Here is a 25,413-nt window from a genome sequence, read left to right on the forward strand (position 1 = left end):
TGTTGGGCCCAAAGCTTTTTCCTTCCACCACCATTCAGACTCAAAAGTGGATTTCTTGGGAATTGCCTGGCAGTCCAGTGGTTAGGATTCCACGCTTCCACTGCAGGGGACCCGGATTCGAGCCCTGGTTGGGGAATTAAGATCCTGCAATCCGGCATGGCCAAAAAAAAAAAAAGTGGACTTCTTACATGCGGCAGGAATTTACTTATTCATATTCTATGTTGGTCCTCAAAGGATGGCTTTGAGTCAAGATTACATTTGACCTTCAACTTGAAAGCTGCTGCTTTGTGTTTGTTGATACTATTTCTGAACCTCTGGGAGGTCTCTTATTTGGGGACATGTGCAAGTCACTGGCAAGCTTTCCACATCTACGAAACTGGCAGTAGTGGCCCTGTGACTGTTTTGTTGCCTGGGTGGGAGTGGAGGGAGGGTGGCCTTGGGCAAGTCACTACTTCCCGGGCCTTCGTTTTCTCACCTGTGAAATAGGAAGACGGTAGAGTCATGACCTCTCACCCCTCACATTACTTCCGGCTGTAAGATTTCTCATTCTACTTAATCCCTTATGCTCCTTTGCATCCAGCCCCCATCACACATACCAGAAAACAATAGGACAGAATCCTCTTTCTTGCCCAAAACAATTCTTGTGTTAGTATCTCTGATATAGATGATTTTTTACTTGACCTTTATACTTCAATATTCACCTTGATCTCTCTCTGAGGAGCTAGGATGATTCCTCCTTGCAGTTAAAGTATGTTTCCCTTTCTGTCCTGACTGTGAGAAAACTAAGTCAAACGTGAGCTCAGTCCTTGCACCTGTATTGACCTTGACTTGGTGTATTTGTCATCTTCTTCACCTTAATCCTGATTTTCTATTTTCATTTTGTTATTCAATCCCATGTGTGTTTTTTTGGGTTTTTTTTTGCGGTATGCGGGCCTCTCACTGTTGTGGCCTCTCCCGTTGCGGAGCACAGGCTCCGGACACGCAGGCTCAGCGGCCATGGCTCACGGGCCCAGCCGCTCCGCGGCATGTGGGATCTTCCCGGACCGGGGCACGAACCCGTGTCCCCTGCATCGGCAGGCAGACTCTCAACCACTGTGCCACCAGGGAAGCCCCCAGTCCCATGTGTTTTGTGTTATAAATTCCTTGAGGGCAGGCACTGTCTCCACACCACTGTCTTCTCTGTGAGTGGCAAGTACATAGTAGTTGCTCAATAAATATTTGTTGCCTTTGGAATTTGTTGCCTCAGGCACTTCAAATCCTTCTGGAAAGAGGCAAGGCATACATAAATTTAAAATATTGCTATATCAGAGAGCTGGCCCTCACTGGATTGTTTCGGGTTGCAGGAATTCTGATCAGTTTCTTTCTGTTTCTTTATCGTCAGAGTGTCCTCCAAGTCTACAGAAGCTTTTTCTTTGGGGAAGTCACCATCTTTTTTTTTCTCCATGATCTTCTTCATCCTAAACTTGAAGCTGATACACAATTTTCCTCTTGGAAAGCTCTCTTTTTTCTGGCCAATGATTGTGCTTTCCTCTTTCCCTGTCTCCCTTCACCCCTGGTTCCTCCCACCTTCCTTTGCCCTGGAAGGCAGCCAGTGCTATTGAGGCCATTCTGCAGGTGACGGGATGCCCTGGTAGCATCCACCCTGTCTCTCCAGCTGGGCTGCTCCCACCTCCCAACCCCCAGCCATCGTGAGAACTGCTGTCACTGTGGGCACAGGTGGGAAGGAAGAGGGAGGTCCTGCCAAACATCGCACACAGCCCTCGCTGCCAGCCAGGCCCTTCCCGTCAGCAAAACCCTAGCGGGGCACTGGCTTGACCTGGGAGGTGCTAAGCCCCCATCAGTGGGGGGAGCTTCGAGGAGGGACAGAGAATTGCTGGCAAAGGGGGGCCAGGCTGGCCTCACCCATCCGCCAGCAAGGTATCCTCTTAGCCTCTCACCTCCTCTCTGCTTCTGCACCTCTGGGACCACCCTCCTCAGCCCCTAGACTTCAGGAAGGAGAGTGCTGAACCACAGGCCGGGTGGTCCTCCATCCTAACTGAAGCTTCTGCAGGAGAGACTCTGCAGCCTTCCTCAGCTATCAGTAAGGAAGGAGTCTATGACCTTGGCACTGTCCTTGAAGCTAAAAGAGCCCCCATGAGATTGGCATCTTCATCCGCATTTAATCTGTGAGAAAATGGAGACTCTCAGAGCCCAAGCAAGGAGCTGGGAAGCAAGTGGGGAGGCAGGATTTAACGTCCAGCTGATAATTTATTGTGTATGGTGTGTGCTGAGGGAACACAGCACACACTTGAACTCATCCTCCCAACACCCTCGGGAGGCAGATACTCTTGCTATCCCCGTTCTACAGATGAGGAAACTGAGGTCCTGAGGAATCCACTCCATTGCCCAAGGCTCCACAGCTGACAAACCCCAGAGCTCCAACCATGACACAAACTGCCTGGAGCTGAGCTCGCCAGGCTTCACAGCCTGTGACACCACATCTCAACAGTCAGGAAGTTCCTCCTTAGGTCTGACTGCAGTCTTTCCTGACTTAGTCCAAGCCCAGATTCTCTCATTTGGTCTCCTGGGGTCATGAGCTTCATAGTAGATTTTCAGCTGGACTCAAGGACCAGGATGCATTGCTCACTGAGTCTTCCTTTTTCCAGAACAATCCCTCCCAGATGGCCCAGTCTCCGGCACACCTTTCACCATCTTGTTCTCCTTCTGATCTCTCTCCAGCGTCTCTACGTCCTTTTGCCAGTGCTGTGACTCATAACACAGCTGTTAGAACAGGGCAAAGGGGTCCTGCCAGGCCCTTCAATTTAGACGGCTCCACTCTGGTGTCCTAAGGCTGCCCCCCTCCCCGCAGGGCAAGGAATCTGGGGCCCAAGGGGTCATACCCCCAACACCTCACCCGCAGCCATGCTCTGGGTCCTCAGAAGGATCTGCAAGGCACCCTGAAGAGCCTGGCTTCAGTGGCTGTGCGCCTACTTCTGGGCTGGGCGGACCTCTGCCTGGGGTTCATCCTATCAGGTCAGGCCATGCTGCTGGTGTGTGTGCCCCTAGGGGTGAGAGTGGTAAAGGAGAGGCCGTTTGCAGGGCCTGTGAACGGAGCCTGGCGGTTCAGTCGGGGTGACCAGTGTGGATGAAGCAGGGATGAGGGGGCTGCTGGCTGTGAGCTGGGGGCTGGTTCTCTCCATGTCACTTTCTAGCTCAGAATGCCGTGGAGAACCTAGCCTTCCAGGTGGTGAATAAGACGACAGAATTTTTTTAGCTTATTATTGAAGAATACCTAAAGAAAAGTACATGAATTATAAGTGTACAGCTCATCGAGTTGGATAGAATATATATATATATATATTTTTTTAATTGAAGTATAATTAATTTACAATGTTGTGTTCGTTTCAAGTATACCACAAAGTGATTCAGTTATACATATATATATTCTTTTCAGATTCTTTTCCATTATAGGTTATGAAAAGATATTGAGTATAATTCCCTGTGTTATACAGTAGGTCCCTGTTGTTTACCTATTTTATATATAGAAAAGATATTTTATTTAACAGTTTGTTAACCTGACATGAAATTTTTAAATATTGGGCGCCTGGTGGATGAGGCTTCCTTTAGTTCTCTCACCCCAGGTCCTGTAAGTGTTCCAGCCAGACCTGGGGACTTGGACAGGAAACGGGGTTCCCCGGGGTCTGACTAGCACAGAAGCTGGAAGAAGCCCTGCTTTCTCCATCTCTGCATCATCTTATCATCTTTCTCCATTTCTGCATCATCTTCCTACCTTAGTAGGCTGACTTCCTTCTACATCAACAACACTTCTACCTCCCTTGCAGTCTGTGGTCACCTCTTAGCTTCAAGTCCCTTTTGATAAACTGGGACCTTGTCTTACACAGTCTTGGCCTCAAAGGATTTTCCTTCATAGTTGGTCAGTTTTGTCTTCTTTCTTTATTTATCTGTTTAATAAAGACATATAATCCAGGCTGGATTATATTCATTTTTTCTCTTTCTGATTTTTTAAAAAAATTTACTTATTTATTCATTTTCTTTCTTTCTTTTTTTTTTTTTTTTTTGTCTGTGTCAGGTCTTAGTTGCAGCATGTGGGATCTTCGCTGAGGCATGCGGGATCTTTCACTGCGGAGTGGGCTTCTCTCTAGTTGTGGCACGCGGGCTCCAGAGTGTGTGGGCTCTGTAGTTTGCGACACGTGGTCTCTCTAGTTGAGGCATGCGGGCTCAGTAGTTGTGGTGTGTGCGGGCTTAACTTCCCTGTGGCATGTAGGATCTTAGTTCCCTGGCCAGGGATTGAACCTGCGTCACCTGCATTGGAAGGTGGATTCTTTACCACTGGACCACCAGGGAAGTCCCAGTTTTGTCTTTTTTTTTTTTTTTTAAATTTATTTTGGCTGCATTGGGTCTTCGTTGCTGTGCACAGGCTTTTCTCTAGTTGTGGCGATCAGGGGCTACTCTTCATTGAGATACATGGGCTTCTCACTGTGGTGGCTTCCCTGTTGCAGAGCATGGGCTCTAGGCGTGTGGGCTTCAGTAGTTGTGGCACTTGGGCTCAGTAGTTGTGGCACTTGGGCTCAGTAGTTGTGGCACATGGGCTTTGTTGCTCCACAGCATGTGGGATCTTCCCAGACCAGGGCTCGAACCCGTGTCCCCTGCATTGTCAGGCAGATTCTTAACCACTGCACCACCAGGGAAGCTCCCAGTTTTGTCATTTTTAAATGGCCCAACAGAAGAGCATTCAACCAGCAGGTCTGACTGTGATGTTCCACCCTCTTTTTTTTTCTTTTTTAATTAAAATTTTTTCTTTACTTCTTTTTAAAAAAATTTTTATTGAAATATAGTTGAGGGCTTCCCTGGTGGCGCAGTGGTTGAGAGTCCGCCTGCCGATGCAGGGGACACAGGTTCGTGCCCCGGTCCGGGAAGATCCCACATGCTGCGGAGCGGCTGGGCCCGTGAGCCATGGCTGCTGAGCCTGCGCGTCCGGAGCCTGTGCTCCACAACAGGAGAGGCCACAACAGTGAGAGGCCCGCGTACCGCAAAAAAAAAAAAACAAAAAACAAAAAGACATATAGTTGATTTACAATGTTGTGTTAGTTTCAGGTGGTGCTCCACCCTCTTTAGCACGGCCTGTGAAACCCGGAATGATCTCGCCCCTTCCTGGCTCTCCACCCTAACTCACCTCCCACCACCACATCCTCACCCTATGACCTACTTTCACTGCACAGGCGAGAGCCTGGACGTTGGGTGACAGCAGTCCTGGGCTCTAGATTGTTCTGCCTTTAATATCTTGGTGACCTGAACCTGTCTGAGCCTCAGCTTTCTCTCTGTAAAACGAGGAGTAAAGGATGAGGTAACACATGAGAGACTTAGTATAGTGTCTGGTGTCCACCCTTTGCCATCAATGTTGCTTTATCATTTGGGTTGTTCTTACACTACCTCCCATCTCCAGGCCTTTGCGTTTGCCCCACCTTCTTTGGAATGACTTCTGTGAACTCCCCTTCGTTCTTCAAAGCACAGTCCAGGCACCACCTTCTCTGTGCTTCCTTCTTTCACACCTGGCCCCAGCTCAGCCCCTTCCGGGTGTATCCGTTTCATTGATTAGACTGTGAGCGCCCCGCAGGCAGGACCGGGTCTCCATCACCTTTGCGCCCACATCACAAGGATAGCGCAGGGCACACATTGCATCTTCTATGACGGGTGGTAGGATGAAGGGACACCATTGAGAGTCACCTGCCAGTTGCAGGCTCAGTCTGCAGCCCCAGCTAGATTCCCATTGCCTCTGTGAGGCCCTCCTAGGAAGACCTGGGGCCCCTGTCACTAGTTACCTCTTCACGTGCATCTGGCTTGTCTTCCCAACTAGAGGGTCAGCCCCTTGAGGGCATGATTCTGCTCTGTATTTCTTCATATCCCAAGTGAGCCCCACACGTCATCCTGCATATTGCAGGAGCACAGCTGGTAATAGTATTGGTTGGTTGGCTAATGCTCCGGGCTCCTTCCCAGGCAAGCTTGAGTCCAGGCTCAGCTGGTTCCCACTCTCTGGGACAGTTTTCCCCTCACTCTGTGATTTCCCAGAGAGTCCAGCTCTGAGCTTCTAGTGTCTGTGCTGGAAGGCAGCATGGTGTTCCAGGAAGAGGAGTCAAACCGGCCTTGATGTGAATCTCAGAAGTGCTACTTAATAGCTCTGGAAATTTGGGTGGTTAAAAAAAAAAAGTGAACCTCAATTTGTTCATCTGTAAAATGGGAGCAAAGATTCCGATCTCAGGGCAGTTGTGAGGAAGAAATGAAATAGTACTCAGGAACTGAGTTAAAGATGAAGAAGTATTAAATGAATTAAGGATGTTCTGAAGTCATTCCAATGTATCAAGGGTCATAAGATATTCTATCCCAGACCAGGCTTCTTTGGAATAGGAAGATCTGAATTCCTTCCAACACAGGAAAGGCCATACTCAGGGAAAGCTGTACACTTCGTGGCTGTTGGAGTTTTTTTGGGGGGGTTCCTAGGACTGGTCTGTGTAGGTTTAATATGGCCCTAGTTAATAGCTAGACACTGGCCATTTCAGCCCTGCTAAGCACAGTGAGAAAGTTTGACTGGGGTACCAGGCGGCCTGGGTGGGATGCAGGCTGACCCAGGGATGGCAGTCACTGTACACTTCCACCCTTTGGGGGAGAAGAGCCTGCTGGACCATAGGAAGGAAGGTGAGGAAACCGAAGCACAGAGTGGCCACATAATGCTTTTTGTTCTTAAAAACATTTTTGATTGCAGACTGATACCAAATGTTTTTTTATGATGTGACGCTTGATGCACATGAGAGAGTGAGCATACCATAAATACAGGCTATAATAACAAGATAAAAACAACCTGGGCCTTACCACACCCCTGAAGAACCAGAATATGATCAAGGTCGTTGCATCTATCTGTGGGGTTCTCCCCGTCCCATCCCCGTATCTCCCTCCAGGCATGATCACATTCTGAATTTTGTATATTTATTCCATCACTTTATTATTTTTTTAATTTTTATTTATTTATTTAATTTTGGTTGCTTTGGGTCTTTGTTGCTGCATGTGGGCTTTCTTTAGTTGTGGCGAGCAGGGGCTACTCTTTGTTGTGGTGCACGGGATTCTCACTGTGGTGGCTTCTCTTGTTGCGGAGCATGGGATTCAGTAGTTGTGGAGCGCAGGCATCAGTAGTTTTGGCACGTGGGCTCAGTAGTTGTGGTTTGCGGGCTCCAGAGCACAGGCTCTGTAATTGTGGCTCACGGGCTTAGTGGCTCCGCAGCACGTGGGATCTTCCCAGACCAGAGCTGGAACCCGTGTCGCCTGCATTGGCAGGCAGATTCTTAACCACTGCGCCACCAGGGAAGTCAGTATTCCATCACTTTAAAATAATAGTTATCCCAGCTAGGAATGCCTAGACAATATATATTTTTTGTTTATTTTATTTTATTAAATTTTTTTTTATTGAAGTATAGTTGATTTACAATGTTGTGTTAGTTTCAGGTGTACAGCAAAGCGATTCAGTTTTTTATATGTGTGTGTGTGTGTGTGTGTGTGTGTGTGTGTGTGTGTGTGTGTGTATTGGGTTGGCCAAAAAGTTCGCTAGGGTTTTTATCATAAGATGTTTTTCTGTTCCATCTCCTGTCAGTGGGCGAGTGTCTTGAGGTGCACATGAGGGAGAGTAGCTCTCTGGGAGGGGTACCTACCCAGGAGTAGAAATTTGGGGCTGCAGGACGTGTGAAAGTTCTACTTTGCAAGCTGATGCTAAACTGTTTTCCAAAGAAGTTGTGCCCATCTGCACTCTCATGTTTGCTCTACATTTTCACTGACACTTGAACTCGAGTGAGTTCACTCTTGTTAGTCTGGCAGCTGTAGAATGTGGTCTGTGGTCTTCGTTGGCAGAGGTGGGACTGCTTTAAGGTCCCAGAGTTGGGAGAAGCAGAGGCAGGGCTGGGACCCTGGGGATCATGTCAACACATAAAAATGTGCATTTGGGGGAATTCCCCGGTGGTCCAGTGGTTAGGACTCTACTGCTTTCACTGCCAGGGCCCGGGTTCAATCTCTGATCAGGGAACTAAGATCCCACAAGCCGCACGGTGCAGCCAGAAAAGAAATGTGCATTTGGAAGAACATATGGCCACGGCTGGTGTGTCTGGTGGACATCCTCCCCGACCGCCGGCTCCTCACGTTTTCGGCCCAAGGGCCAGAGGGCGCCACTGGCCATTTGGTGGCAGGGGCAAAAGTAGCTAACAGAGCTCCAGCCTTCACTTCCCTGGCTCACCTCTTCCCGCCACCATCTTCCCCTTCGTACGCTCACTGGGCGTGAACGCCCTGCCCAGTATTCAGAGATAAGGCCACTCTTCCCAGGAGTCCCCATCCCATCAGCCCCACCAGAGCCAGGGCACATTTTCCTCCTGGCCCCCTCTCTGCCCTTCTGTCCCAATGGGCCACCCTGCCTGAGTTACAGCAATAGCATCTCTCAGGTGCCAGTTTATGCTTTTTTTTTTTTTTTGCGGTACGCGGGCCTCTCACTGCTGTGGCCTCTGTGGCCTCTCCCATTGCGGAGCACAGGCTCCGGACGCGCAGGCTCAACGGCCATGGCTCACGGGCCCAGCCGCTCCGCGGCATGTGGGATCCTCCCGGACCGGGGCACGAACCTGCGTCCCCTGCATCGGCAGACGGACTCTCAACCACTGCGCCACCAGGGAAGCCCTATGCCATTGTTTTCTTTCGGCTGTGCTGTGCAACTTGCGGGATCTTAGTTCCAAGCGTGGAGTCCTAACTACTGGACTGCCAGGGCATTCCCTCAGGTGCCTTTTCAGGGAATACCAGCAGGTGACCTTCTTCCCCCAAGCCTTCATCCAAGCGCTGGGACTCCCTCCTGAAAGAAAAGCCATGAGCTCTTCAGTGCACATCAGAAACCAGATGCGGCTGCCATCACCTACTGGCATCTCTGTCCTCACTGTTTGGTCCTTATTCATCCTCCCTTCCTACCCTGGAGCAAAATGCTACTCCCTCCTCGGGCCTCCATTATAAAGATAAAGGGGTCTTAGGACCCCTTTCCCGACCAAAAAATTCTTTTCCATCACTCCTCCATCTGGCCGTGACCTTCCTGGAATTTTTCAAAATTCCGTTCAGAGCTGTCACCTTCCTGGGAATCTTCCCAGTCTAACTTCCACCCTCTCTCCCAGGTCTTCTGCACACCTTTTGGGTCAGAGCAGGAAGTTGCAAACTGTGTTTCTAACACCAGTCCCACGTAATCATGCTGAGGAGGGCTTTTGGTGTCAAATAAGTTTGGGAGGTGCCACCTGCTACTTCCAGCCTCTAGGTGTTTGTGGTGCTCATTAGCATATTAGCATCTTGTATTAGCAACACAGAGAGGCCTGCAGGCATGATCCTTGTTTTCATTTGTTTAGTCTGTTTTCCAAAAATATTTACTCTCTCAAGTAACAACTTACTACCTGTTTGGAAAATGTGATCTAGGAGATTCTCCTGTCCCTTTTAGTGTCAGTTTGTCCTTGTGGTCTTATTCATCTCAGCAATTGGGCTATGATTCCTCTGACTTTTAAAAATCATTCTGTGTGAACTAGTTCAGTCCAGAGCACCCATCCCAGAGGGTCTTGAGTTGAATGAATGCATGAATGGATGAATGAAGCAATCAGCTAATCAACTGATCAATTTAGCTGAATCCCCTTTCCTGTGAGGCTGGCAGAAACCAGGCCCAGCTGATCTTTGTACCCTGGGAACATGGGTCTCTCTGGCCAGTGTCAGACCCTTCCCACAGTATTTCTACAAAGCCTAACCCCATCACACCGGTAGAATGCATCTCTTGCATTAGGTCTCCTATCGTTTTCGTTTTAGGCATCTGTCTCCCTATGAATCTGGGAGCCTCTGCAGGGCAAGGACCATGTCACACTCACCTCTCTGTATTCCCATGAACGGGTACTCGGTCCCCACCTGCTGAGTAATGAAGCTCTCCACCGACCTCTTCCAGAGAGCCATAGAGCACTGTGGTTAAGGCTGAAGGCTCTGGAGTCAGGCTGGATGCGCTCCAGACTACCTGGGTAACCTCCAGCAAACTACGTAATCTCTGCAGTTCAATTTCCCTCCCCCGGTGAGGGTGATGATAACAGTACCCTCCTCACAGGGTCGCTGGGAGGATTAAATGAGTTAATACGTGTAAAGCACATGAAATAGTACCTGGCATGGAGATGGCATTGGTCTGTGTTAGCACTTATAACAATAGCAACTACCATCTATTGTGCCAGGGATCGTGATAAGGGCTTTACCTACATCCTTTCCATGACTCCTCCCTCCAGTCTCTTTGAAGTAGGTGATGTTTACAATTTTCCACCTCATGCACTGGTGGTAGCAAAGGGACCAGGACTCAGGTCAGCCAGATCGGCCCGTAGTAGGCGGCGCTGCTCTCCACTCAGGGATTGGGCGTCTCCTCTACCTCTTTTCACCTATAATTAACCCTAATGAGAACCTGACTTGTCCTCTAGGCTTCCCAATAAGACGGAAATCCATCGCAGGGTTGGGTTTTACGTGTACGCATGCGCATAACAGAGAGCACGTTCGCGCGAGAACGAGAGAGGCTGCGGTTGTTGCCAGCACCTTCGCGGCTGACCCAGAAAGACCAAGATACTGAGGCAGGACTTTGAGACTACACAGCGCAGAGTCACCCGTGAGTCAGCAGTGCTGCCGAAAAGGCAGAGAGGTCTTGGAATTGCTTGGTATCACCGCCCCCAGCACCTCGCCGCGGGCCCCGGGTGAGCCTGGGAAATGTTCGCAGGCAGGACCCCTGAGGTGGCGTTGACCCAGTTTGGTTATCCTGGTGAAAGATGGAAAGATTCCTGAGGGTTATAAAGGGGCACCCGGATTTGCGGGGGAGGGGGCGCATCACCCCGACTTCTGAAATGAGCAACCTGGAGTCCCCTTCCGCACGTGGCCGCTGGGCTTCTCAGACCCCGGAGGCGGACTCCATTCTTCCCCAGCGGTAGCGGGGTTGACCGTCCTCCTCTTTCCGTGCTGGCCAGGGCTTTATTCTAGCACCTTCCCCGGTCTGGCCGCACAACAGAAGTGAGAAGTGGGGGCCTCGGGAGAGGGGCTGAAGCTGGTTATGCGAACCGGGAGATTTAAGATGCACATGCCAGAGGCTGTTTCTCTTGGAGCAGAGAAGGTTGGGGGACTTCATTCCAGGCAGGTGAGCGGCTGCTGCCTCAACACCTGAGCACAGGTCACGGGGCCCCAAATGGCGGCCGGAGGGCTGGCGGTGCGGTGAGCGGGGGAGATCTCCCACCAGCTGTCATGAGGCAAAGGCACCCCCGGATGGAAGCAGCCGGTGGATGTGGCAGAGGGAGTGAGAGAAGGGGGTGCTGAGATCTTCCTGGCCTGGAAAGGAGGGAATTCCCAGGAATCCCTCTACTGACTGGGCTAGCAAAAGCTTGAGTCTGGTAAGGTGTCAGCTTTTAGATTTTTATCCTCTCCACATGGTGCAGTGTGTTTGTTCCGTGAACAAAGGAGAATCTGAATTCCCTGAAGGCTTGGAAGCACCCCCTTCCCCCAGTTGGCTGAGTTGCCCAGCACCTCAGCTCCTGGGGCCCCAAGTGAACTCCCCCATCGGGGCCATGGAGCCTCCTGGGGGCCTTTGTTTTGTTCCAGCTTCCCCCAGCGTTCCTTCCAGCTCTGAGGGACCCCTTTCCAGGGGGGCAGCCCTGTGTAGGGCCCAGGCCTCTTTCAGGTCCATAGGTGGTCCCCACTTCCCTGACTATGGGATCTAAACTCATCAGCTGGGACCTCAAGCCCTGGCCTCCTCCCTCTGTGCTCCTCGGGTTTCAGTGTTTTGAGTCACATCACTGTCTCAGAAGTGCCCTTCCTCTTCCTTTTCTCTCATAAAGATCTACCCCAGAGCACAGCCCTCTGAGGTCTTGTGGATTACCCGCACCCATCCCGCTCTGCGTGTTCCTTCCCTCTCCACCAGGACGGTCCGTGTGCTGGCTGGTCCTCTGTTCCTGTGCACGTGGCCTGCCCGTTCCGTTTTACCCTCCTCCAGGTCCAGGACGTGACACTGTCCCGTACCCAGTTCCGTACAGAGCACACAGTGGGTGCTGAACCAATGCGTTCTGCTTGAATGAACTGGTCATCACCAGTGGGTGGAACCTCCACAGTGGAGCAAAGTAGCAACAGTACAGGATTTGGGGTCAGACAGACAAGGGTCAAACCCCACCGCCACTTACTGGCTTATGGTGCCCTGTCTGAACCTCAGTTTCCTCATTTGTAAAGAGACAGTATTTACCTCCCAGGGCTGTTGTGAGGATTCACTGAGATGCCATTGATGCTTTGCAAACTGGAAGGTGCTAGAACATGTGTCATCTACCCTGACCTCTCTTGGAAGAGGTCCTGAATTCATGTGTCCTGTCTCACACACAAACCTCTTCAGCCCTCAGATGGAGGTCTCCTCTCCCCGGGGAAGCCTTGAGTGTGGGTCTGGCCTTGTCTGAGATACAGAGAAGTAAACCTGGAGTGTGGAAGATGCATGACAACATTCAAAGGAAGAAAGATCAATAGGCAGGGCCCCCACATTTGAATTTATAGGGCTGTAAATCCAGGGAGCAGCCTGAGTAGCCCCCTCCCCCTCAGCCTTCCACCAGCACACTCCATACAGACCTTGTCCTAATGTTTCACCTCATTGCTCTAGTGGCCAACTCAGCACCACCATATCCTAGCTGTGTGACCACAGACAAGTTACTTAGCCTCTCTGAACCCATGTCAGATGGGGATAATAATAACCTCATAGGGTTCTTTGGCAAATTAAAATATATGTTCTATGTTAAGAGCTTTACATGGCTCCTGGCACTAGTCAGGGCTCAATAAATGTTAGCTATTATTAGTAATAATAATAACCATTCTGAGTGCCCCAGTAAATTGGTCCCCTCACTACCTTACACAGTTCAGTAAATTATTTCCTCATGACCTTATTAACCACTCACATTATCTTATGCACCACTGGGTATGCACCTGTAAAAGCCTTCCGCTTTATTTTATTTACAGCTCTGCATGTCCCCATTACATCTCTCTGTTTTGTGGCTACCTTCTCCTGTCTGTGGTACTCAGGCCTTCTCTTAGCCCAGGTGATTTATGAAGGACCCTTAACTGGAGCTAATTGCTATGATATTTTTCCCCTCATGTTGAACACACATCCTATTAGTAGAGAAATTGGTAATTAATTTTTAATTTTTTTTTACTTTAAATGTCTGCTGTGTGGGTGTGTGTTTGTGAGAGAGAGAGAGAGAGAGAGAGAGAGAGAGAGAGAGAGAGAGAGAGAGAGAGAGACTGATTTTATCCTTTCTGTCCAAAGTGTATTTCCCCTGGAAGAAATACTTTTGTAACAAATGTGACTAGGAACACAGGACTGAAAATATGGAAATTGCCTGTGGCACCAGCACTCGTGCAGGGATGCAGCTGGTCTGGTGGGACAACGGCGTATGCAGTGAGCAGAGGTGAGGGAGGGGAAAGTGAGGACAGACCGAGAGGAGGCATGTGGACGGGAGGGCTCCACCATGGACGTGTGGAGAGAAAGCACTGCCGGTGAGATATGAGTGGGGAACTTGAAATCCTAGACAAAAACAAAGTAGCTGTGGTCAAGAACAAAGAAAGATGGGGAAGAAAGGAGGAGAAAGGCCTTGGCACCTTGAACCCCAAGAGTGTTTGGTGGCGTCCTGCATTTCTGCAGAGAGAATTTCCACTTAACAGACATATATCCCACCACTGCAAGGCTAAGAAAAGGACACAGGATTGAAGGCTTGGGTGGGAGGTCACTAGATGAGGCTGTAGGAGGAAACGATTCTTTTGAAATATACTTTCTATCTTGTCTTTTTCCAGTGCATGTTAGCGTGTGTTTTGTAATGCACCTGACAGGTGAGCATGGTGGCAGGCTGGCGTGCGATTTAGACCTAATGTATGTAAATGGGGGGGCATGCCCAAACACTTTTTACTGATGTGTTGCCGGATCCAAAAAGTTTTGCTTCCGTTCCCATAAAGATGGAGATCTGTTGGGAGGCCAGGAGAGAGACGATGAGGGAGAGCTGCTTCATGAGAGGATGTGGACAAAACCGTGGTTGTAAAGGATGGGTTAGTGCTGGCGCAGGAGGAGGTAGGACCCCTGGGGATGGATGGCAGAGGGCTGAGGAGGCCCAGCTATGCCCCCGCCCGACCCCCGGTGACCACTGGCAGGTTCTGAGCCTTGTCTGTGACCGAGGACAGTGTTTCTCCTCCATCTTGCCTCCTCTTTTATTTTTTTGGTCCCCGACCAGGGATCCAACCGGTGCCCCGTGCAGCAGAAGCGTGGAGTCTTAAACACTGGACCACCAGGGAGGCCCCTTGTGTCCTCCTCTTATAATGGAGGAAGGGAGGCTACCACAGAGAGGAGGGGGCACCCAGACCAATTAAATCCCTTTCTCTGGGGATGGGGCCCCAGCATCAGTAGTTTTAAACTCCCCCGGGGCCATGTGACATGCAGCCAGGGTTGAGAGCCGGTGACCCACCCCTCTGAGTGCTGGAACATTTAAAGGTCCTGCATGGGTCTGCGGTAGACCCGAATATGACTCCTAATAGGTGCTGAGTAGATGCTTGCAAAACTCAGGCGCCTGTGGCGAGGGGGCCCTTGAGAAGAAAGGACAGGGGGAGTGAGTGCAACGACACTGCAGAGGAATTGGCGGCGGGACTCCGGGACTGATGAATTTGGAGGGGCGCAGAGGAAGATGTTGAGGCTCGCTCGGGCTGCCTCGCCTGAGGATGGGGATGGGGCCGGGAGGGAGGGGCAGGCACCGCTTTGAACTTGCGTGGAGCCTCCCTAAACAGAGCTGGGGGTGGGGTAGGAGTCCAGGTGCCGGGCAGGGCTGTTTCCCACCTGCGCGTGCTCAGCGCCGTGGGGGGACCAGGCTCAAGGAAGCGCTCCTGGGAACGCGGTGGAAGTACCCGCCCTGAAAGGCGGGGAGTGGACGGCGCCTTGACCGCCCAGCGATGGCGCAGCGCCCCCCCACCCGCCCCGTCGGGTGCACCTGCTGCCGCAGGGGCCACGCGGGTCCGGAGACTCGGCCACCCTCCGTGCTCGGGGCGGGCGAGGCCAGGTGCGAGCCCCGCGCGGGTCGTGTCCAGAAGTCCCCACGAATTAGTTGGAGTTTATGTTCCTTCTAACTTTTATTATGAAAATTGTTAATCAGGAAAACAGAAAAAATAATTCCAGGAGCACCCACGTGCACACCTCCTAGTTCAAGTGTTTTTCATTTTGCCGTAATTGCTCCCCCCTCCCCTTTCTCTCCTCCCTCCCCGCCCCCCATCCCCTACACAGTGTTTGGTTTGCTGAACCATTTCAAAGTTATAGTCATCATGACTCTTCACCTCTGTATTTTACAATGTAAGGATGACGCCTATGACCACATACCATTATCACACTTAACCCAATTATTAATGATTCCTAATGATTCACATTTCCCCAATTATCCTCAAAATGCCTTCATGGCTAGGATTTTCAAACCAGTTTCCAGTTATTTGATTGTTCTGTCTCATAAGTTTATTTTAATCTAAAACATCCCTCCCCTCCTTCCCCCAACACACACGTGCGCGCGCGCACACACACACACACACACACACACACACACACACACACACACACACATACACTTTTTAAAAGTAACTTGGACTTTGGAGAGTTCAGGCCCGTAGCCTTGTGAATTTGTCTGGTCGCTTCCCCATAGTGTCATTTGGTTTGTTCCTCTATCCCTCGTGTTTCCTGATAGCTGAAAGTTACTTCTAAAGGCTTGTGGAGATTCAGGTTAAACATCTTTGGCCAGAGAACTTTCTAGGGTATGCTGGATACTTCGCATTGCATCATCTTATACCGTGCTGTTGTCACACTCTGGAGGAGGTTTTTAACGATCCAGCTTCCTGGACTCCTCCCCTGAGAGTCTGATTCAGCAGGGCTGGCTTTGGAGCCCAGCTGTCTGTATTTTTCAAAACCACTGCAAGTGATCTGAGTCCCGTAGTGCCACGGCCGCACCCACGAAGAGCAGCCAGCTGGTGAAATCATGCTCTTGGTCCTCCAGAGGGCATGGTGTGAGGGAGTGTGGGTGGGATGGTAGAGGCAGGTGAAGTCCGCAGGGCCCCAGCCCTCACCAGGGCAGGTGGTCCTTGCTGTCTGGGTGTGAGGCAGGGTGGGTGGGCACGCCGGCCCCGGTCAGGGAGGAGCACGGGCTACCTGGGGCAGTGCCCAGGCTCAGCTGGGAGCTCATGCAACACCAGGGGTGCCCCAGGCACCACAGGGCCTGACCTACCATGAATATTTGTTGAGTTGAAGACATAGGGCTTTCAGAGGAGCCCTAGGGAGCCACGGTGAGAGTGAACTCCCAGCCAAGCAGCTCTGATTTCCAAGTTCCCTCCTGGGCTTCTTCCTAAGATTCAGATAAAGGATCTCCAGAAAGTGGAAGCAGAGGCTGTGTGATAAGGCCCAGAGGACCAGTGCGGCCATCACCTGCCCTCAGCTTGTCCTGGTGGCAGCCTGTGGGATTTGGGGGAGGTGAGGAGGTTGGGGTAGTCAGGTGGAGCCGCTCAGTGTGGCAGAAGGAGGAGGTGTGCTGGGCCTGTTGGTGAACAAGCACTCTGCCCGCCCAGCCTACAAAAATGAAAGAAATGGTTCCTCCTCTCAAAAAACTGTTTTAGTGGAAAAACACAGCGTCAGTGGACAATTCAATGGAAAGTGTCTGAGTTTCCCTCTGAGGTATATATAAGAACTGGGAAATACCCAGAGGGAACAGTTTAAACTGGACACATTAAGAGGGGCTTTTAAAATTGGATCTTGATGGATGAATAGGAGCCCAAAGTAATAAATAAGAGGGCTGATGGGCTTCCCTGGTGGCGCAGTGGTTGAGAATCTGCCTGCTAATGCAGGGGACACGGGTTTGAGCCCTGGTCTGGGATGATCCCACATGCCGCAGAGCAACTAGTCCCGTGTGCCACAACTACTGAGCCCACGCGCCACATCTACTGAAGCCCACGCGCTCTAGAGCCTGTGCTCGGCAATAAGAGAAGCCCGCGCACTGCAACAAGGAGTAGCCCCTGCTTGCCGCAACTAGAGAAAGCCCGCACGCAGCAACGAGGACCCAACGCAGCCAAAAATAATAAATAAATAAAAATAAATAAATTTATCAAAAACAGAAAGAAGAAGGAACTGCGTGGTGGAAGGGAAGCAGAGTTGTGGCTGGGGGCATCTCAGGCCTGGACTGTGCTCCCTGTACTGTCTCAAGCCTGGAGGTACCCTGGGCAAGTCTGGGCTTCAGCTGGAACTGGACCAGATAGCGGCCAAGGTCCCACCAACCTGGACACTGTGCGGCCTGGTACTGTGATAGAGTAACTAAGGCCTGTGGCCGCTCACAGAAGGCTTTATAAAGCCTCTCTAGGGCATCTCATGTGCCTCCCCCGCCCCGCCGCCTCCAACTAGCAAGAGACGGCAGGGGAACCTTCTCAGGCGGACACTCTCATTCCCCAGGCTTTTATCAAGCATCTACCTTTGTACCCAGTGAGCACCCCAGAGACCTGGTCCCACCGTGGTTTCTAGAACGCTCAGCGCCTCTCAAGTTGCTAAGGCTGGACTCGTTTGGAGAGAAGCCATTTGGCAGAGGTATCCTGAACCCCAAGCCAGTCATTTAACGTCTTCAGGCCCCAGCTGCCTCTGCTGTGAAACAGCATAACCACCTGTGCGGGTCTCGGGGCAGAGGCTGGGCCGCAGCTTCCAGCTCTGAAGGGTCAGGACTCAACAAGTGTGATGTGTTTTGTTTTGCTTTAATTATTTTATTTATTTATTTTTGGCTGTGTTGGGTCTTTGTTGCTGCGTGCAGGCTTTCTCTTGTTGCGGCGAGCGGGGGCTACTCTTCGTTGTGGTGCGCAGGCTTCTCATTGTGGTGGCTTCTCTTGTGGAGCACGGGCTCTAGGCACGCGGGCTCAGTAGTTGTGGCGCACGGGCTTAGGTGCTCTGCGGCATGTGGGAACTTCCCGGACCAGGACTTGAACCCGTGTCCCCTGCATGGGCAGGCAGATTCTTTTTTTTTTTTTTTTTTTTGCGGTACGCGGGCCTCTCACTGTTGTGGCCTCTCCCGTTGTGGAGCACAGGCTCCGGACGCTCAGGCCCAGCGGCCATAGCTCACAGGCCCAGCTGCTCCGCGGCATGTGGGATCTTCCCGGACCGGGGCACGAACCCGTGTCCCCCACATCGGCAGGCAGACTCTCAGCCACTGCGCCACCAGGGAAGCCCGTGACGTGGTTTAAAGGGCTCGCCTGTGAGTCCCGAAGTGCTTGACGAAGCCGGTGCACTTGGGAGCGCGTCCCTCTGTGTCACCTGGAAACATTGTCCGCCAGGGGTCTTGGTGCCCCTCGGGAGACCCTTTGGGGGTCTGAGGAGTGAGGCCCTGGGCCCCTTTTCGCTTCTATCTGGACACCCACCTGGGCTCAGGCCCAGTCTTCCCAGGCTAATACCTGCCTGAAGGAAGAGGCCGAGAGCTCGTGTGTCCTCTCGGTGCGAGGAGGACACAGCCCTGAGGACCCAAGCTGGAGCCGCTGACGGGCCAGAGAGGCAGGAGCCCCTGCCCCTTCTCCAAGGCCTCTGTCCCCCTGCTTCCTCTCAGTTCTCACCCTCTCTTCCTCCTCCCCAGGTCTGACCATCCCGCCCTGTGCCACCCCCCTCCCCCTGCAGTTTGCCTGAAGGGGTCGATCCCTCTCTCTTACCTCCTCCCCTTCTCCACTCTGATCAACTCCACTTTGCTATGAAATTGAGAAGGCAAAAAAAAAAAACCCTAACGCTCACAACACAACAAAAAACAGGTTTCAACATTTTACAGGTTTCAACATTTTTCAGGCCGCCTTGTCACATCTTATCAGATCAGCCAGGAGCCTCAGGCCAGGCACTCTGGGAGCCGCTTTGGAGAACAGAAGCTGTAACATTCCAGCCAAGGCCCTGCCCCACCCTCTGCACCCCTCTCTTCCCTCCCCCCTCCCCATCTTCTTCTCCCCAAAGAAACGTCCCGCAGGGCCCGCCCCTCCCTTTTACTGGGAACTCCGCAAGACCTTGGCTTTGAGTGTCCCCCCACTCGTTTCTCTCCCTTCCACGGCTGTGGCCCCTCTGAGCTCTCAGGTGGTCTGAGGTGCCCACTTGGTCCTGAAAGGTGGCTTCTAGAAATTGGGCAGCAGAGGGGAGTTGTCATAGCCACTCACAGAGTGCACAAGTGGCCACTTGGCCAGTAGGGCCCTGAGTTGTGCTGGAGAGTTTAGGGCACCGTGGCCAGTCCTCAGGGGCTGCTGCCAATGGGAGGGAACGGCTTTTCACTTTGGTTCCATTTGGGGGGGGGATGTGTGGGTTTTGTCACCCATGGCGATGCGGACTCCTGGCCTGGAATACCCCCTTTCCCCCACATTTACACCAGTACAGATCCAGGAAGTGCTGACCGAAGTCCAAAGGGCCAGATTTCAGCCAAAACAACCTGAGGGAGCGACCCAGATCCTGGGTCCCAGGGCGAGCGGGACGAGCTCCCTGGGGTGGGGTGGGGGGCAGGCTGGGAGGTCCCACCGTGAGCACGGAGAGGTACCCCCACCCCACCCGGCAGGAGGACAGGGCTGTGAACTGAAGGCTTAGGATGCATCACCCAGGGAGGAGGGTGGGGACAAAAGTGGAAGAGGGAAGGAGCAGAGGAAAGGAAGGAAGGAAGGGCGTGGTGACTCGCTCTGTCCAAGTCTATTGGCTGCACGTCTCCTGCTCAGGAATACCTGCAAGAAAACAGGCCCGGTGCTTGGTGCCCGTGTTGGCAGAGCCCAGCCCGACCAGCCTGCCTCCTGCCGGGTTTTGAAAAGCCCTCCCCACCTCTTGGCCTGAAGTTCTAGCCCCCGTGGTGTGAGGGCCCTGTCTCCACCCTCGTGCCTCCTCCCTCCCTCCCTTGGCACATGGCATCCACCGCCGCCACCATGAGGCTCCCCGATTGTCTCACCCTTTTTCTGGGTGCCCCCTGGGGGAGATAAGGCCTCGAGTACTATTCCACTATTAGCTCCGGGACAGATTCCCAGATCTGAACTTCTAGCCTTGCTCTTTCCCTTGGGCTCCAGCTCTGCACCCCCGGTGCTGTCTGGACCTGGGTGCCTGCAGGTCTCACCAGCCCCACAAACTTCCTCTTTTTTCCCCAAACTGCTTTGCCTCTTACGTCCCCTTTCTCGGTTGACGGCATCTCCATCTTTCTGGTCATCCTGGCTCAAAATCTTGGTCATCCTTTCCTCCTTCCTGTTGTTTCCATGTGACCCATCCTCACTCACTGCTTCTGTTTTTTTTTTTTTTTAATTTATTTAATTTATTTTTATGGCTGTGTCGGGTCTTAGTTGGGGTGCACGGGCTCTGTAGTGTGTGGCCTGCGAGCTCAGCAGGTGTGGTATGCAGGTCTTAGTTGCCCCGCAGCATGTGGGATCTTAGGTTGGGATCGAACCCACGTCTCTTGCATTGGAAGGCGGATTCTTAACCACTGGACCACCAGGGAAGTCCCTTCCTCTCTGCTTCTAAGGCCACTGTCCTGAGACCCAGAGCCACAGGCCCTGCTAAACTAAATGGGAGGTGCTCGGGCCCCAGGTCAAAGAGGTTCACCCCTGAAACCTGTCCCCCTGGGGGACTGTGATACGCAGACAGGCCTGAGACTCTCCTTAGCATAGAGTGTCACCCCGGCCACCTCACCCCCACTCCTTTCCCAGCCTTGGGTCTCTTAGTGCCCACCCCCGGCCCCATTCTGCAGTTAGACGTTGTCTAATAGGTTAATATTCCAAAGCCCAGCTCAGGAGTCTTCAATGGCTGCACATGTCACCAGAGTAAAACTTGGCACTCGGGGCCCCCTTCCCCTCCTCTGCTCCTTTGTAAGGTCCCTGGACTCCAGATGGGGTGGGCCCACCGCCGTTCTCTCCCACCTCTTGCCTGGGGCTCTTCCCGGGCGGGGGAGCCCCAGCCATCCTTCGCCAGCTCAGTGCCTGCCAGCGTGCTTCATGGTCACCACTGCCTGGGACTCGCTCGCCCCTCTTCCAGGATGCCCCCGCTCTTACCATGTGCTTTCTGGCATGAGGGTTACTCGGGTGCTAAGCTACAGGTGGCTGGGGACCCTTTGTCACTCATGGCACCCAGACCTAGTAGGTGCTGGAAAAACGCTTGTTGGTCTGTAACTGACAGATGCCTCCTGGTCTGGGTGCCCCATGGGTGTGGCTCAGTTCATCTCCATGTTTCCAGTGCTTGGCACTCAGCCCCATTCAGTGGTCACTTAAATGTGTGTTGAGTGAATAGGTGGGGAATGAATTTGTTTACCAAGGGAAGGCTTTAACCTACTCTGCTAAGGGCAGGCACCTCTATGCACTCCACATGTTTACTGCTCTTGGGGTCAGGTTCTTGCAGTTGCTTCTTCAGTGACTCGTCTCTGGACCTTGGGTCCCAGGTCAGTGTGTGGATGCTTTCTACCCTCACCCTTCCCTTCCTGTGTATAAACAAGGGTGGCCCTGTAGCTCTTCTTGGGACACATGAGAACCAGAGGACTCATCCATGCCTACTGAGTGAATGGACCAGCTGCTGACGGGAAAGGTCCGGGGAGATGTTGATGAAAGGCACCTGCTGGGGTATCTAGGCCCGCTCTGAGGACTACGGGACCACGTGAGCCCTTTGGACTCAGAAGCAACTCCCTCCCCTTGGCTCGTACTGAGATGGGTTCAGGGTTGGGTTGGGTTGGGAGGGTGTAGAGCTGTGCTTAGCACCCGTGGGGCCCACATGTGCTCCAGGGAGGATAAGCGGATGGGTAGAAAAAAGTGGGAGTTTGTGACCCTTGACCTAAGGCCCTCCTCTTGCTTTGTCACAAGCTCCCTGCCAAAGCACCAGGGTGAGTGGCCCTTGCCATCGTGTTTAAGCTCTTTGGAAGTCCTAGGAGTTGGGTGCATCAGGGCCCACTAGGCCCTGCCCTCCCCTACCGCACTGGGTACATGTGCCCCTGAACTCGTCAGGCTCCCCTCATGATGTCCACCGGCCCTGAGTGGTCTCTTGAGCTAAGTAGAAAGGTAGTAACCTTGAGTTCCAAGGCCAATGCTGGATCTTTACTTTCTGCCCATTTTCAAGATTTTCTTTCCCATTTTGGAAGTTTCCATCTTGCCCCAGGCCAGGGTTGGGCCCCTCTGGACCCAGGAACAGGAAGGCCATCTGTCCAGTACTGTCCAGGAGCCAGCTGGTAGAGCACCAAGCACTGGGCTATTGTTTCCAGAAACACGGTGGTCACTCTGGAGGAAAGAGACAAAGGACCACAAAGGAGGTGGTTCTGGTTCCTCCCTTTTTCCATCTCCTTCCCTTCCTCCTGAACTCATGGCAGTCAGCTTAGGAGGCACCGGTTCTTTGGGTCAGCATCTTCAGGTGGCCTGTCTGGGGCTAGCAGAGATGGTCAGTCCTCGCCGTTGGAAAAGGTGAGGCCGAGAGGACCATGACTCCAAGAAAGGCATGACCAGGGGAGGCTTGGCCACGGAGCTCACGCTGAGACTGGAGAGCAGAGGCGGGGACCCCGGAGCCTTTCCCTGGGCTGCACCCTTGGATCCACCTTCCACAGCCCCGCGCATATGTGACTGTGTGACCTGGGAAAATAACAAACTCTCTCTGGGTCTCAGTCTTCCCATCCAGGGGAGGAAGGGATTAGATAAGACCAGTGGTTCTCAGACTGCATCCTGCAGAGGGGCCACAGGTGAGAGCAAGGGGGAAGGTCAAGGGATAGGTCTCTGGGCCCCTGCCCTTCTTTTTTTTTTTTCCCTTCAATTTAACCATTTTTAAGTGTACAAATCAGTGGCATCAAGTAGGTTTGCAATGTTGTCCAGCCATCACCACTGTTTCCAGAACTTTTCATCGTCCCAAACAGAAACTCATACTCATTAAGCTGTGACTTCCCCTCCCAGCCCCCAGCTACCTCTAACCTACTCTTGGTCACGATGCATTTGCCTGTTCTTGGTACCGCATGTAAGTGGAATCATACTATATCTGTCCTTCAGTGTCTGGCTTGTTTCACTTGGTATAATGTTGTCAGGGTTCATCCATGTTGTAGCCTGTATCAGAGCATCATCCTTTTTTGTGGCTGAATAATATTCCACTGTGTGGATTTACCATGTTTTGTTATCCATTCATCTGCGGATGGACACTCAGGTTGTTTCCACCTTTTGGCTGTTGTGAATAGTGCTGCCGTGAACGCTGGTGTACAAGTATCGCTTGGATGCCTGCTTTCAGTTCTCCAGGATCTGTACCCAGGAGTGGAATTGCTGGGTCATATGATGATTCTATCTTTAGCTTTTTGACGAAGAGTCCCTCTTTTTATCTGTTTTATGTACCAGGGAGGGTGGGGGGAGGATGTAGATTAGGAAAACATGGCTAACAAATAAGAAACACGCTAAACTAGATGACTCCTGAGGCCCCTCCAATCTCTCGAATACTATAATGTTGGAAGAGTTGAAGGTCAAAAATGTAGGAAAGTTTGAGTGCAGGGGAGGGCACCTGGTTGGGTGTAGGGCTCCAACCCACGTGGCTCGTTAAGGGGAGCAGGGCGGGGACAGCACGTGGTCCCCGCCGGCAGGTCATTGCTGGGTGGACGGCAGAGTCTGTGGGTCCACCGCGCCATGGTCACTGAACAGGCTGCGCCGTGCGGGACCCTTGTAGGCCTCTCACTATATGCTGTGTGCCTAGGCTGGGTCAGCACCGAGGTGCCCTGTGCTCACCATGCAGGCCCACCTCCAGCTTCTGGAGGCCGAAGGCGCCGAGCGGGGCAGTGAATGGCTTGGTGGGGCTGGGAGGCTGATTAGACCGTGCATGGCATTTAAGCCTGGCCTGTTTGGAGAGGCTGTTTCATCCTCAGAGGTCAACATCGAGGCCTCTGGAGCAGCCTGTCGCTGGCTGGCACCTGCCACCCATCCGCCTGGCTGCCTGTGTCTGTCCTCGGCCCAGCTGGGCAGTGGGTGGTTGGGCGGAGGATGAACTGTCCTTAGGGGAGGGTGGCAGGGCCCTTGGGCCGGGCAGGGCCAGGAGCTGGGTATAAATAGGCCTGGCGGTGCCCTCCCCCCTCCCCCTCACCAGCTGCCAGTGCCAGGCAGGTCCCCACCTCCCTTGGGAGCCCAGCCACTCTCTCGGGTCCTAAACGTAGGAACTTCCTCAGCGGAACTGAGGAATCTTGTCCTGTATGTAGGTGGAACCTCCGGATGCCTGGAAGCCTGGGGAGTTTGGCTGCAAGACTGGGGGTGGATCAGACTGGCCTTTTGGGAAGGAGTCGTTCTTTTATTCCTCCCCTGGAGAATCAGCGAGTACCTGTCATGGGCCTGGCCCTCTGGTCGGCCAAGTGTGCTTGTGTGGGTGCTTGTGTGTGTGTGTGTGTGTGTGTGTGTGCGCGTGTGTGTCTGTGTGTCTGTGTGTCTGGTATGGTGAGAGGTGGGGGATGGGAGGAGATGGTGGGGGATGGGAGGAGATGCAACACAACCTCTATCCTCAGGGAACTCACACTAGCACAGCCAGATGGAATTGGAAACAAGTCAGTTCAGCCCTTTGAGATAAGGTCTGAGTGAAGTAGAGGAGAAACAGAGGGAGGAGAGGTTACTTCTGTCTGGGGGCCCATGGAATCCTTCAGAATGGAGGCGGCCCAGGAACTGGAGGTTGAAGGATGGGTAAGATGTTTGCCGGGGACTTGGGCAGTGGAGAGGCGGATGGCGGGCGCTAGTCAGCCAGCAGGCCACTCCCACTTGGGTGCGAAGAACTGAGGGGCATGAGGCTCCCCGTGTGGCCTCCTCCAGGGGAACATGCACTTCGCTGGTGGGGACAAAAGGAGCTGTGAGTCAAGTTAACACATCTGTGGTGGTGGAATCTCAGACATGCGCACGTGTGGGTAGGAGGCTCACCGGTCGGGTGGCAGGGCGTATGTGGGGGAGGGCAGCTCTCCTGCAGAAATCCATCCGACGGCCACAGCCCCATTGGCCCCAGCACCAGCCCTCAGAGCTAAACCCCCATCCCTAGAGGCCCTTGCTCATCACCGGCAGGATGTCCAGATCTGAGCTGAAATCCTTGAACGGAGCATCCTGGAAGGGTCCCTATGCCCTTGCCCTTTGGGTTAACTTTAACGCTCGGCCAGATCACAGATGTCTTTTCAGCCACCCTGGTTAGGACTGAGCTTCCGGGAAAGGGGCCAGCCTTGCATCCTTCCCAGTGATGGATGGGAAGGGGCTCTGAAAATTCCGATGTGTTCTGTCAAGTCAGGGATGGGAGGGCTGAGAAATGCGGTTGATGACGTAGCAGGGGACGAAGTGCTGGGGACAGCCCCTAAACACATGGTAACCACCATGACCACCGCGACTTGAGGGCTT

General features: G+C 52.6%; 1 protein-coding gene across 2 annotated transcripts in view; it reads left to right on the forward strand.

Annotated features, from left to right (window-relative positions):
* The window catches only part of WNT3 (Wnt family member 3), a 49,077-nt gene that overhangs the window by 10,145 nt on the left and 13,519 nt on the right, over positions 1 to 25,413 (forward strand). The window lies entirely within an intron of this gene.

Source organism: Tursiops truncatus, chromosome 20 (assembly GCF_011762595.2).
Source record: "Tursiops truncatus isolate mTurTru1 chromosome 20, mTurTru1.mat.Y, whole genome shotgun sequence".
Taxonomy (NCBI): Eukaryota; Metazoa; Chordata; class Mammalia; order Artiodactyla; family Delphinidae; genus Tursiops; species Tursiops truncatus.